Consider the following 12402-nt stretch of genomic DNA (forward strand, 5'->3'; position numbering starts at 1 on the left):
AACCAGTTCTCAGGAGCATATCTTGTTACCATTGGGGAGAGCTTTGCACTATCTCAGCGCCACTTGAGTAGCATGTGTCGAGACCCTGGGTAACAGGCTCTAGCATTAATGCAATCCAAACCACAAAGAGAGTTCTGATGGCCAAATAGACACTGCTCAAACCCACACAAAGGTGAAATGACCCCCTCTTTGGCAGCATGGAGCAAAGTGTCAAGATGTGATGCCAGGTGCATTGCCATGGAGAAGGGGATGTGCTGTGGGTGCATGCTATAAGGACAGTAAATGCTTTCTTATCCCTGCATTTGGTTAAGTTGGCCATTTGCGTGTGCATTTACCCCATTCACACATGCAACAATTGTGCATAGAAATTAGTTAATTTTATGTGCAGGCTGTTGCATACATACATAATTTCAAAATACGCTGGGAATGAGCGATCGGATGGATCACTTGATGATTGCCTTGTTCTATTAATTCCCTCTGAAGCACCTGGCATTGGCTACTGTCGGACGACAGGATACTGGGCTAGAAGGAACATTGACGTGAGCCAGTATGGCCGTTCTTATGTTCTTATGTTATGTTCTTGCGCCCCATGCACTATCATTGTCAGGCTCCAGTTAGAGAACCCTTCACTGAGATGAATGAGAGTAGCTCATAGCTCTTTTATAGCTGATTTTGAGGCTGTCTAAGACAGTTCTGTGCCACGGTCACATATTTGTAATCTTCACAACCAGGAGGGCTAGAAAATTAGTGGAGCCACACTGATTTGCATTAGCTAAAGCTTGCCGCTCCCCACCCCCTTTTAAATTTATTTATTTATCTATTTAAAATAGAAGGTTAAATGCTGCAAATCCTGTTAAGCAGGACTCATAAGTATTAGAGCTGGGAAAATGCTATTAATCAAACATGTTCTACAGTGAATAGCAGGAGCATTTGCACAATCGTTTTTTCAATTAATGTTCTTTGGAGCATTTCACCCATTCTAATAAATACAACCACCCGGCTGGATCCAGCCCATGGGCCAGGAGTTTGACACCCCTGTTCCAGACAGAGTTCAAGTCACAGGATCCTAACACGTATCTGTTATATTTATTTCCAACTTCCTCCTCAAAGGAGGGATCCATCTGCTTTTTTTATTTTATGAGAAACTGCAAAATGTTGGAAGAAGAATGGAAGTTTCTCCTCAAGGTCATGAGCAGCATGGAGGAAACATAGTCTCTGAGACCCTTAAGTTGACCCAGTGGACCAATATCAGTTCCAAGATGTTCAGCATTTCATTTGCATTTTCTTTTACTGTGTTAATATTATTTTACATGGTTAATGGGAATAACATGTCATTCTGGATGGCTGGAGTGATATACTTCAGTTGCATCTGCTCCCATCCACCTCACATTCCAGGCAGCTCTTGAGGGTGAAGTTCACGGGGGTGTGGGGTATGTGACATCATTTAAACAATGCACAAAAGTGAAATGGGTCTTAAAAGTTTTTGAGGCAATGGGAAGAGATTTATTGTTAATTCTGCAATCTCTCTGAATCTGTACATTTGTTTTAGTTTTGGATGAACAGCAAGGATGAGATCACTGAACCCACACAACCAAGCAGAGACTCACAGATACCACACGCACAAGAACTTGATTACCGTGCTGGGGTTGAAGTGAAATAACATCTGAGGTCTCAGGTTTAAAAATCCAATACACCCTTTATTTGGTTTCTAGCTGTATCACCCTGTGCTGCAAGCTGTGAGGCTGTTACTGCTTGGGCATCGGAGAAACCAAGAGACACCCATGTGCTGCAAGAAATGGCATGGATGATTCGGTGACATTCTTTCTTATGATTGATATCGATTTCCATTTTCACAGTGCAATGCTACAGGGTGCTCTGCTGCTGAAGGTGCTGGTCTTTTAGAGAAGATGTAAAAGTCCTTAAAGATCTCAGGCAGGGCCCCCACATGCTGGGGTGGAGAGGTGGGGGGGAGGGAAAGGTACACTTTACAGGGGCCCAGAGGCCCTGGGGGGCCCGGCCCAGGCTGCAACCCCCATTACCATGAGGACATAATTAAGGCTAAACTGTAGATCATACCTGAGGATATTTATAGATACTTATTTCCCTGTATCTATGTATCTATTGTCCAGATCTTGTGAGATTTGCTGGAGCCAATCAGAAGCAGTGTTCGAGCCGTCTCAAGCAACATTCAGAACAGTGAGTTGCTGGGCCTACTGGCCCAGCCCCGGCTCTTCTCTAGAATAGAGAGTGTGTGTTTGTGCAGTTAAACTAGGACTTGTAGTCTGAGACTGAGAGACAGAGATTTGTGCTCCTCTCTGTGACGTGGTCTATCATGTCAGGATCAAGAACTACCAGTCCCAGAGTTCCTTGTGCAGAGGCAGGAGGGAGGGACAGCTGGTGGAGGGGCAAAGCAAAGCACCACAAGACAGTGGGAGCCAGTGCTGCTGCTTCTTCTGGTAGGATTTGCAAGCCCAAAATATATGTGAGCAAGTATCTAATTCACTCACAGTCACCCCCCCCCACCCCCTCCCCATACTGCAACGTCTGGTGGTGGCTATAAATACAAATCAGGCAGCCAGAAACGTAAGGAGGTAAAATAAAGGGAACTGAAAGAAGCTAAAGGACACCAGTCTATCCTCCAGTTTTTCAGATCAGACAAGGCCTTTGCAGTCAGGCAATATACTAACTAAGGAAGCAGATGAACAAAATCAAGATGAAAATGATTTCAATATAGAGACTGTCTGGGGCACTGGCAATGGATGACAAAGAAAAGCTGCCAGAACATGCATCATGTGACTCCAATCTAATGCTTGAAGATAGGCAGGTAGTATCACCATTAGCGCCACCACATTCAGAAGGTTTACAAGAAGCAGGAGAGAGTAGTGCTACACTATCTGATTCTTGTCTTTTCAAAGATCCAGGCTTGTGGCCCGAAAAGACACAAAGCTTGTGCCCCAAAAAGAATGGTTAAGCTACCTAGCTATCTTGTCTATTGAGTGTGAACTTGCAAGAGAAATTGACTTTGGGGGGGCTAATTCATGATTTTGCAGTGAAAAAGGCCAGAAAAAATAAAGCTTTAAAGTTAATTGGCCTAGTTATAAAATGTTTGCAGTCACACTGGTCTATTAGAATAGAAAAATCAAGACATTGACAGGATATAATACCTTTATAATGACCAGAAAGTTACAAAATAGTCAGCAAATTTGTAGGACTCTCAGGCTGGGTGTCATGTTAAACAAAAATAGCAAAGGGCGGCATTTTTCAGAAATGTAGTCTATGTAACAGTAATTTCAGAATTCAAACTTTTTTCATGGCTCATGAGATTGTATGTATGGGATGAGAGATTGTGGTATGTGTGTGGAAGGGGACCCCTGTTACAAGGTTGTACTGGGCCCGAAAAAATTATGCTTGGGCCCTGATCTCAGGGCACTTTTTGCAAGAATCAGTGTAATAATACTACTTAACTCTTGTATAGAACTTTTCAGCTGCAGATGTCAAAACATTTTTCAAAGGAATGCAAATGTCATTATTCCCATTGTACAAAATGGAAAACTTTTGCAACGAGGGGAAGTGTCCTGCCCAAGGTCACTAGGAGAGCTCAGATATCTGATATGGGTATTTTCATTCTGTCTATTCAAATGCTTCTGTATGTTACATTGATACTTTATTCCTCACTGATGATCTCTAAACTGTTGGGTAACATTGCTGGTGCTATTATAATGGCTTCTGCATTTCAGAAGTAAGCGAGGAGAGCTCTACAGATGATGCAGTTCGTAAAGTGCTTTAAGGTTTGCAAAACACATGATCTAACTCAATATATCGTATCCATACAGGCATAGGCCTCCATCAACAGCATCTGCCTTGAGATTGTTCAAGTGGTCCTCTTAAATTTTCTCTTACTTTTGATCCCCAAATAGCTGTGGCAGCAAAAAATGCTCACTTTCACCTGAGACTGGAAGATTGCATCTCATCCTTTCAGACACAGATCTGGTGAGAGCGATCCATACATTTGTGACTCCCAGGTTGGTTTATAACAACTCATTATATCTAGGAATGAAGCCCTTCTCACTGAAAAAGCTCCAACTAGTTTAAAACACACCAGTCTACCTCTTTGGCAACTCAGGTCACCATGAACATATCACACCAGTGTTCTGCTCTCGGCACTGACTCCCCATTGAACAAAAAGGCCAGTTCAAAGTCTCTGTTCTGATTTTCAAAGCCCTTTCAGTGACTGGTTATAGCTAGCTAAGACACACACTCTCTCTCTGTAACAATGACCTCCTGTGACAGCTACATTTCACTCATTCCATGAAGCTGCTGACCAAAACAGAGATATTTGTGCCTGTGGGAGACAGAACTTTCAACAGATCTAGACCAAGTCTATGCAACTTTCTGTGAGATGAAGTAAGAATGACCATTAACCTCACCACATTCAGAGCTAAATGCAAACCCCATCTCTTCTACCTAGCCTTCCTGCACTAGTACACAGGGAGGCTGTTGAGAAGCCAGGAGAGCCTTTGCTGCTCTCAAGCTCCTTGCCCAATGGACTGCAGAGGAGTTGGGGACATGGGCAGGAAAAGGTTGGTCTCTCACTTTCACTCATGTCATTGTCTCTTTCATATGGATCATAAGCCTAATATTCCCTCTTCTCTAGAAGCAGGAGCAGCAGCAGCTAGCAATGTAAATATACAGGTATTAAAATTCCTCCTGACTAATTCTACGGTAATTGACTACAAATAAAATTACATGGCTAAGAAACAAACAATGCCTTTTCCAAAACATACCAGTACCTTTGTGCTCTCTGAATAGAAATCCCCAGGAGACTTGGGTTTCAAATGGGGTTAAAAGCTTTATGGTTTGTTTAACCAACACATATAAACCCAAATGCTATTTCTGACCCAGAATGTATTCTTGGCATGCAAAGGGAAAGCATTTGTAAACAGACATTTACACTGTCTCCTCTGTGCTGCTGCCCAGTTGGTAAATGAACGTCTTTTCTAAGCCATGTTGGAATGGAGTGGTTGAGAAAGCAGCTCTCTAATGGAAGTCATGTGGACAGTGTTTTTGAATTATATGGGCAAGACTAACACTGACATGGGTTCAATAAATCATTCTGGAGCACACCATGCATTCCTCGTGGCAATTGAATTACTAGAGCATTGCTGGGAAAAGAAGAAGACAAGAACCATCAAATAATCTCCTAATTCCTCAATCTCTCTTTCTCTTTAATGGGAAATCAGCACTTATGGTTACAGGCTCAGGCTTAAATAAATCTTAGTCCTTCGATGGTGTATGACCAAATGTTGAGAACAGAATGGAAGGGTTGTGGGGAAGGTAAACCCAACCCTCTGTAACATAGTAAAAGATTTATAGGCCTGGATATTGCTTGTGGGTTTGGATGCTTGCTGAAGACTATTAGTGCAGAGATGTGTTTCTAGGCCCCCTGCCCAGCCCCCTACAAACACACAGTGGCAATCACGCCAGGCCAGATTCTGCTGTTCGTCACACTGGTGTAAATCTAGAGTAACTCCACAAATCCAGCCCTCTGTTTCTACCCTGCCAATTTTCTCTTCCCATTACCTTATCTTCTTAGTATACCACAGGCTGCTACTTAGCAGTGGCCACATACATCCTTCCCAGAACTTGGAAAGGGAGTATACCCCTTCATTGGAGGGTTGGTAAGAGGCTGCGAAATTCAGGAGCCTCTGTTTCAGTCAACCCACCAGGCAAGTGCTTGAGCCAGATCCTGAGTTCTTCGCTTATCATATTCTGTCAACCAGGCAATATAGAACAAATAATAACCTGATTAGTTTACATCAAGGCTGTCAGTCTCAGAAGGAAAAGTATATTTACTGGTCTCTGGATTCTGCAAGACCCTGATGCAGCAGTCTGGAAATTCTGCAACAGCTTCTTAACAGCATTTGTTTTTGATGACATAGGATGCCAGGGTGGTTTTGAGCCTGATCCAAAGCTCTTTGACAAAGGCTCTCTTTGACATCACTAGGGTTTGCATCAGGCTCTTGGTGCCGGGGAACCAATCTAAATTCCAAAGACATAATGAACTATTGAGATGACTAGTCATACACTCACACTGGGACCATACTGCCAGGCCTATCTTTAAAGCTGCTAGGTTAAACCGTAATGTAATGTACAAAAGATTATAGGTAATGGTCAATTGTCCTAAACCAAAGAAAGGCCAGAGAGGAGGGGACCTTCCCCCTGCAGTAGTATGTGGTGATGCTAAACCTCCCTGGTCATTGAAACATTTTGGGGTCTTTCTTTCATAGGCAGGGAGAATGTCTATATTCACTTTTTTTTAAAACACCGTCACACTCTCTTGTGCTTTGTAGAGTCCCAGGCTACAGTTACAGGGCTGTGGTCAGGATAAAAGCTGACAGACCGACCATAAATCAGCCAGACCCGAAGTCCTTAACCTTTCATATTAACCTCTTGCATTGATTTGAGTTAGGTGCTCCGCTTTGCTGCTGTAAATCACCCCACAGTGAATTTATGAGCTTCAGCACAATAAAGGGTTTTTTCTTTATTCCTCCCTACACCTCTTTCTCTGGGTGCACTTCAGAAATCATGCAGGAAAGGCTAATGACTGGGATCTGTGAATATTACTAACTCGCTTTCCCCACCAAAGGGATATGGCAGGAAGAGGTGTTTGGGGAGGGAGGGGTGTCTTAATTTCAGTCACTGGTGACATGATCAGAAAAGCCTATTCTAAAGACCTTAAGAAACCATTAGGTGCCCCTTGGAACAGAGAGAGGAAAAAAGGGCTAGCAGTTAAATCCACTTGAGGGTGAACATAACCACTCATTCATACATATACAATCATCAGCCCATTCTACCTGCACCCTCCAAACCACTTCTCTTTGTAAAGAAGGGATTGTGGGCTGGTTTGTCCAACAGAAATCTTGAAATGCCTGGGCTTTTATTAACTTGATGAATTAAACCTACACAAATCACGTACGGCTCATGGTTATCTCACTTACACTAGAGTAAATCAGGAATAACCTTACTACTGCTAGTGAATGACACTGGTGTGAAAATGACTGTAGGAGGAGAATCAGGTCCTTAGTGCACAGCATTCATTTGAATGGCTGGTATAATAATTATTTATTAAGCAATACTAGTCATTTGTTCCTTTTCCTTCCTCAGTGCTTAGCTCCAGGTTCAAATGTCCTGGTCATAGAGATGCTGCTGATGTTGTCATTTTTCATGTTGTCAAGGAATTGCCAAGGGAATGTCAGGAGACTTACTTCAGGAAGTGCAACTTTTGTGGGGAAAGCAATAGGTGTTCCTAACTTCACCTGCAGAGTCACCTTGCTTGTTAGCATATAATTATCAGATCTTTCTGTGCTTACAGACATAGATGTTCTGCAGGCCCAGCACAGAGCTTTTTAAAAACCTAACACAATGCCTAGAAGACCACATTCTGGACTGCATTTGTTCAGCAAGCTCTACAGTAAGATATTAATGACAATAAGGTCCCACTAACGCAAGCAGGGCCAAACTTGCAGGGCTTCATTGTTCCCAGGACAACAGGCTGAATGGGAAGGGGAGGCAAAGATTGGATCATTTACAAGGTTTCATACAGCAATGGAGCATTATTTAGTTTTCTGATGGGACTTTAAAAAGTGAGATCCTCTCTGTTCTGTGCAGACACTGGAGATCCCATGGGACACTTTTTGTAAGAGCAGGAATTTGCCACAATGTCTTTGACCAAATCTTCCCTCCTCCCACTATTGCACAACATGTTGCCCCCTTGACTGCTGCTCCCCACCCCAGAGATGGTTGCATTTCAGGGATCAATATAGTTTATGAAGTGCTTTGGGATCCTTATACAATAATGAATACAGGTTTGACATTTGTGGCTCACATTCTTATCCTAGAATCTATCAATCAATCTATTGGTCTAAGAGATTTCTATAGTGCCCATCACTGAGATGAGATGAAAACTAAAAAAGCTATTGTGAATAAAAACTAATTCACTCCTAAATCTGATCTTGAAACATGCAGCTGAGTAACTCATGAGAGGTACTGAATGCATTCAATTTCCACTAAAGTGACTGGGAGTTCAGGACACTCAATATATTGTATCACTGGGCTCTATATGCTAGCAACTGCTTCTCTACTTAAACATTTTAAATGCTTTCAGCACCATAACATCTAGGCTCCTGATCTGGATGACAGTAGTTCTTACACACACATGAACAGTCACATAAGTCAATGAGACAAAATATGTGAGCAGAGGTTACTTGTATTAGCAAAGAGTTTGGAGAATTGGTCTCTTTGTTCTGGACTAGCAATGCAAGTAAAGAAAACTGGCAATAGAAGGTCTGAGGTACCCCCAGAACTACACTCAAGAAGTTACCAGATTTACTTAGATTGGAAGCTCTTTGAGTCAGGAATTGTGTCTTCCTCTAGCACTTTGTGGACACTACCTGAATACTACTACTAAACCAAGAGTGAAGGGAGAGGGGGACAACAAAAACTCTCCTGTTAACTTGAGCTAGCAAACTGGAAAGGGTTGCTGCTTTTCTCTGTAATGGACAATTTAATTTCAATTTGCAGTTAAAGAAATGGAAAGCATAGTCTAGGGTTTAATTAAAAAAGAAAAATTCTTTCTGCTGTACCTAAGGGAGAATTAATCTCAGTGGCACTTTCAAAGATCAGATGGGTAAACATAAGCTTAAACATAACTGTTAAGCTTCAAAATACTCCATTCCTTTTCCCTTTGGGATGATTGTTTTCTACTATTCATATCTACCAATACAGCCAATGTCCTCAAACCACAGTAACCTTACATCTGTTAAGGATAAAGAAGGTAAGACTCAAACCCCAGGTCCAATTACTCAGCAAACCACACAGCAAGATTGTAATCATCATCGAACAAACTTGCATGAAGTTACCTTTCCTGGGCAAATGGCATATGGCATTCCATTTTTCTCCCCATCATCATCCTAGGCAAGCAAATGGTCATGCCTGGCCCAGTCGATATGTATGACAATATAGCAAGGCTGCATTAGGCTGCTCACGGTAACAAGCTTCCTTTGCCACTGTCAGATCAATTTTTCCAGTTCGATTGAGCAGCAGCGAAGACCCTAATGACCTGATTTAATAAAACCACCTTCCCAAAAAGTGTAGTGCTGCGTCGATAGGTACGCATTTCCTGTCAGCGCAGCGCAATGGGGACAGCATGCTAAACAGAAGTTACGAAGTTGACGGGAGTTATGCAAGCTACACAAGAGTTGCTTATGTAACTCCTGTCGACTGTTGCCGAATTTTACCGGCAATGTAGACCAGGCCTGAGGATCTGTATTGTTCTAATTAGGGGTGCAATGCAACGGTTTCATGTATAACCTAGCAAAGGGCATTTTGGAGTAAATATTCAGAAAGAGGTGAAAGAGATCAAGGATCATAGTAACTGGCAAAGAGGAGGAGGAACTGGTTTTGTGCTCCTCCATTTTTTTCCCTTTGCGTCTGTATTATGATGTATAAAGAACATTTGAGATCTTTTATGTTCAAAGATTTTCTTCTGCTCTCCCTTCCTCCTCTGCTCTCTGTTAGAAATACCAGGAAAGATGCCATATCTTGATGTCGCTGATTTTGCTGAAGGACTTCTTGGATGTCTCAGCCATGCATCCTGGCAGTTTTCTACCCAGCCCAGGGTTTTCTGTAGCACCCGTCACTTTAATAGCTAAGCTCTTTTTTAAGTCCTTAACTGAAGGGCCAGAGATGTGGAAACTTTATTAAAGGCCCCACTTCTACAAGCGGATGGAGCCTTATTTGCCCCCATGGGACTCTGTGGATCGGTTTGCAGGGTGGGGAGCAAAGATACTATGGTGACGTGAGCCAGAGAAGTACCAGGAGAGATAGATAGGAATAGACAGTTTCTAGGCCCCCAACACATTTTAAATACGTGTTAGAAAAAATCCTTTTCAGGTCACAGTTTCAGACTATATTATCCTGTAATACCCAGCTGAAGTATTAAGTGAGGAAGGATAGTCTTGGGTTTAAAGCACTGTAATGGGACTCAGGGGAACTGAGTTCAGTTCTAAGCTTTGCCACAGGTTTCCTGTGTGACCATGGGCAAATCACTTGATCTCCCCGTTTTTCAATTCCCCATATACAAAAGGGTATGGTAGTATTTCACTTCTCCTATCCCTCCTTGTCTGTTGTAGGCTCTTTTGAGGGCAGGGATGGTCTCTTACCATTGCATGCCTACAGCATCTAACACAATTAGGCTCTTGGGACCTTTAAGCGCTTCTGTAATACAAATAATAATAATAAAACCCATTGGGAAGCAGGAGGCCTTGCCACTGATAGTTTTCCCTGACTGCTCATAAGGATTTGAGCTCAGTCTCTTCTTTGGGATGGCTGGAAAGGATATATAAGGCTGCCTCTCTATCCTATCCCTATCAGCTAAGAAGATGTTCAGCTCCTGGGGTTTACTGAAAATAAACTCGGATCTCCTCCCTTTTTGTTCTACTGAACATCCAGCTTTCCCACAGTTCCTGCAGTATGTTTCTTTGTGACGAAGGCTCCACTTAAAGAGGATTTAGGAGAATGAATTTATATTAGTGGAACAATACTTTATTAATCTTCCAAATAATCTCAGTTTGGCAGGATTACAACATTTGGATTTAGTATTTAGTTTGCTGTAAAACAGCAATGACCCCCAATATCCTACACTAGTCAGGCACATTAGTGTCCCCCTTCTCTAGCACTGCGGAAAATGTCCCTAATATAAAGGCAAAAGACACGACACAGAACAGCCCTGACTTCACTGCCCAGATAATTCAAGGGGATATTTCAAGTTACAAGTTTGTTTACCTTATGCAAAAGTTAATTGACTCCTTTTGATCTTACAGGGGAAACCACAAAGGAAATTTTGTTAGAGTAGGAGCAAAATGAAGCCTGTAAGTTACTCTCCAACTCTAGATATTCATTAAAACAATTCTGTTTGAATTTTAATTTAAAGAAAACATTTTTAAATGTTTCCCTTGCTTATTATTAAGAATCCCTCTGTCCCTAGGCTAGGATGTAAAGTGCTTTTACATATAATATCTTGCTAGCTGTTGTTAACCTCGTGCAGTTTATAACTTGTTTTTAGGGCAGGAGTGTGTGTATGTACTGTATGCATACACATCGCCCCTATAATATTTTTTATATATAAAGTTTATATATATATAAACGGATGCATTCTTTAAAAATTGTGAGATATACAATCCAAGGTATTATAAATCATAATATCCTTAGGAATAATGATGCTCGCTTTAAAGAAAGCTATTTACATTTTAAAATCTAAATATTGTAGATTCTAAAATGTAAACGTCTTCATTTCCAAATCTGGCACAATTATTAAAGTGAAAAGTTTTAAAGAAAGTGTTTCTTTTTTTGAGATTTATCTAATTAGTATGCTACATTAGGAGAGCGATCAGTGCAACCTATTTATGGAGAGGTCTCAGTGCATAGTAATAATAAGTAATAAAAATAAATATGATGTTTAAGAGAAAGTCAAGTAAGAAGAAAGTAGCTAATTTTTTGTCTAAAATATCTAGATATTTAAAATTTCTAGCAGGTTTTAGATACCAAACCTTTGTTGTCTGTATTATTTTTATTTTAAAGATGAGAATTATTCCCCCCCCTCTTTTTTAGCAATCTATATATTTTTCTGCAGATAGCAGGATTAAATATCATTCAGAGCAGGAGAAATAAAACCCAACAGAACAAACAAAGACAAAAAAGCAAACACCCTCTTACCTCCCCAACAAGCAAACAAACAAGCAAAAGAACCCAAATACTGCAGAGCAGGAGAAAAGACTTATTGAAAATACTGAAGAAGAGAACTGGTGAAACAAAACAAAACGAAACAAAACAAGAAACAAAAGTGATTTGCCCTCATATAGGGAGGAAAAGCAATGGCTGATACAGATAAAAATCTGAAGGCACACTGTCTGGGACATCTTTACTTGCAAAGTTCACAAATGTTAATTTTAAAACCATAGGATTTTACAAGGTGAGATTTATATAACATGTTCTTGAATATTTTCCTTGTTTTCACAGTAGAATCAAGTCAAACTGTGTGTCTAGGTATTACTACATATGTGTATGTATATTTCTCTCTATATATCTATATACACATTTTCATTCAAACACATATTCATATTAAAGAAAACAGACACACTGAAAACAAAAATTGATGTGCTACAAGAAATTTCATAATCTGATTGTTTTAATATAATAAATCCATAATTGATTTTACACTGACCATGAATAGTCTGAATACTAGTTAGAATATTATGCTTTAAGACATTTTATTTTAATTAAATATTAAAAAACCCACCTATGTAAATATTAAGAATAATAAACTAAGTAATCCTGAGTTAAATA

The sequence above is a fragment of the Emydura macquarii genome, unplaced genomic scaffold (genome assembly GCF_026122565.2).
Source record: "Emydura macquarii macquarii isolate MOO-44397 ecotype Brisbane River unplaced genomic scaffold, CSIRO-AGI_Emac_v2 contig_1876, whole genome shotgun sequence".
NCBI lineage: Eukaryota > Metazoa > Chordata > Testudines > Chelidae > Emydura > Emydura macquarii.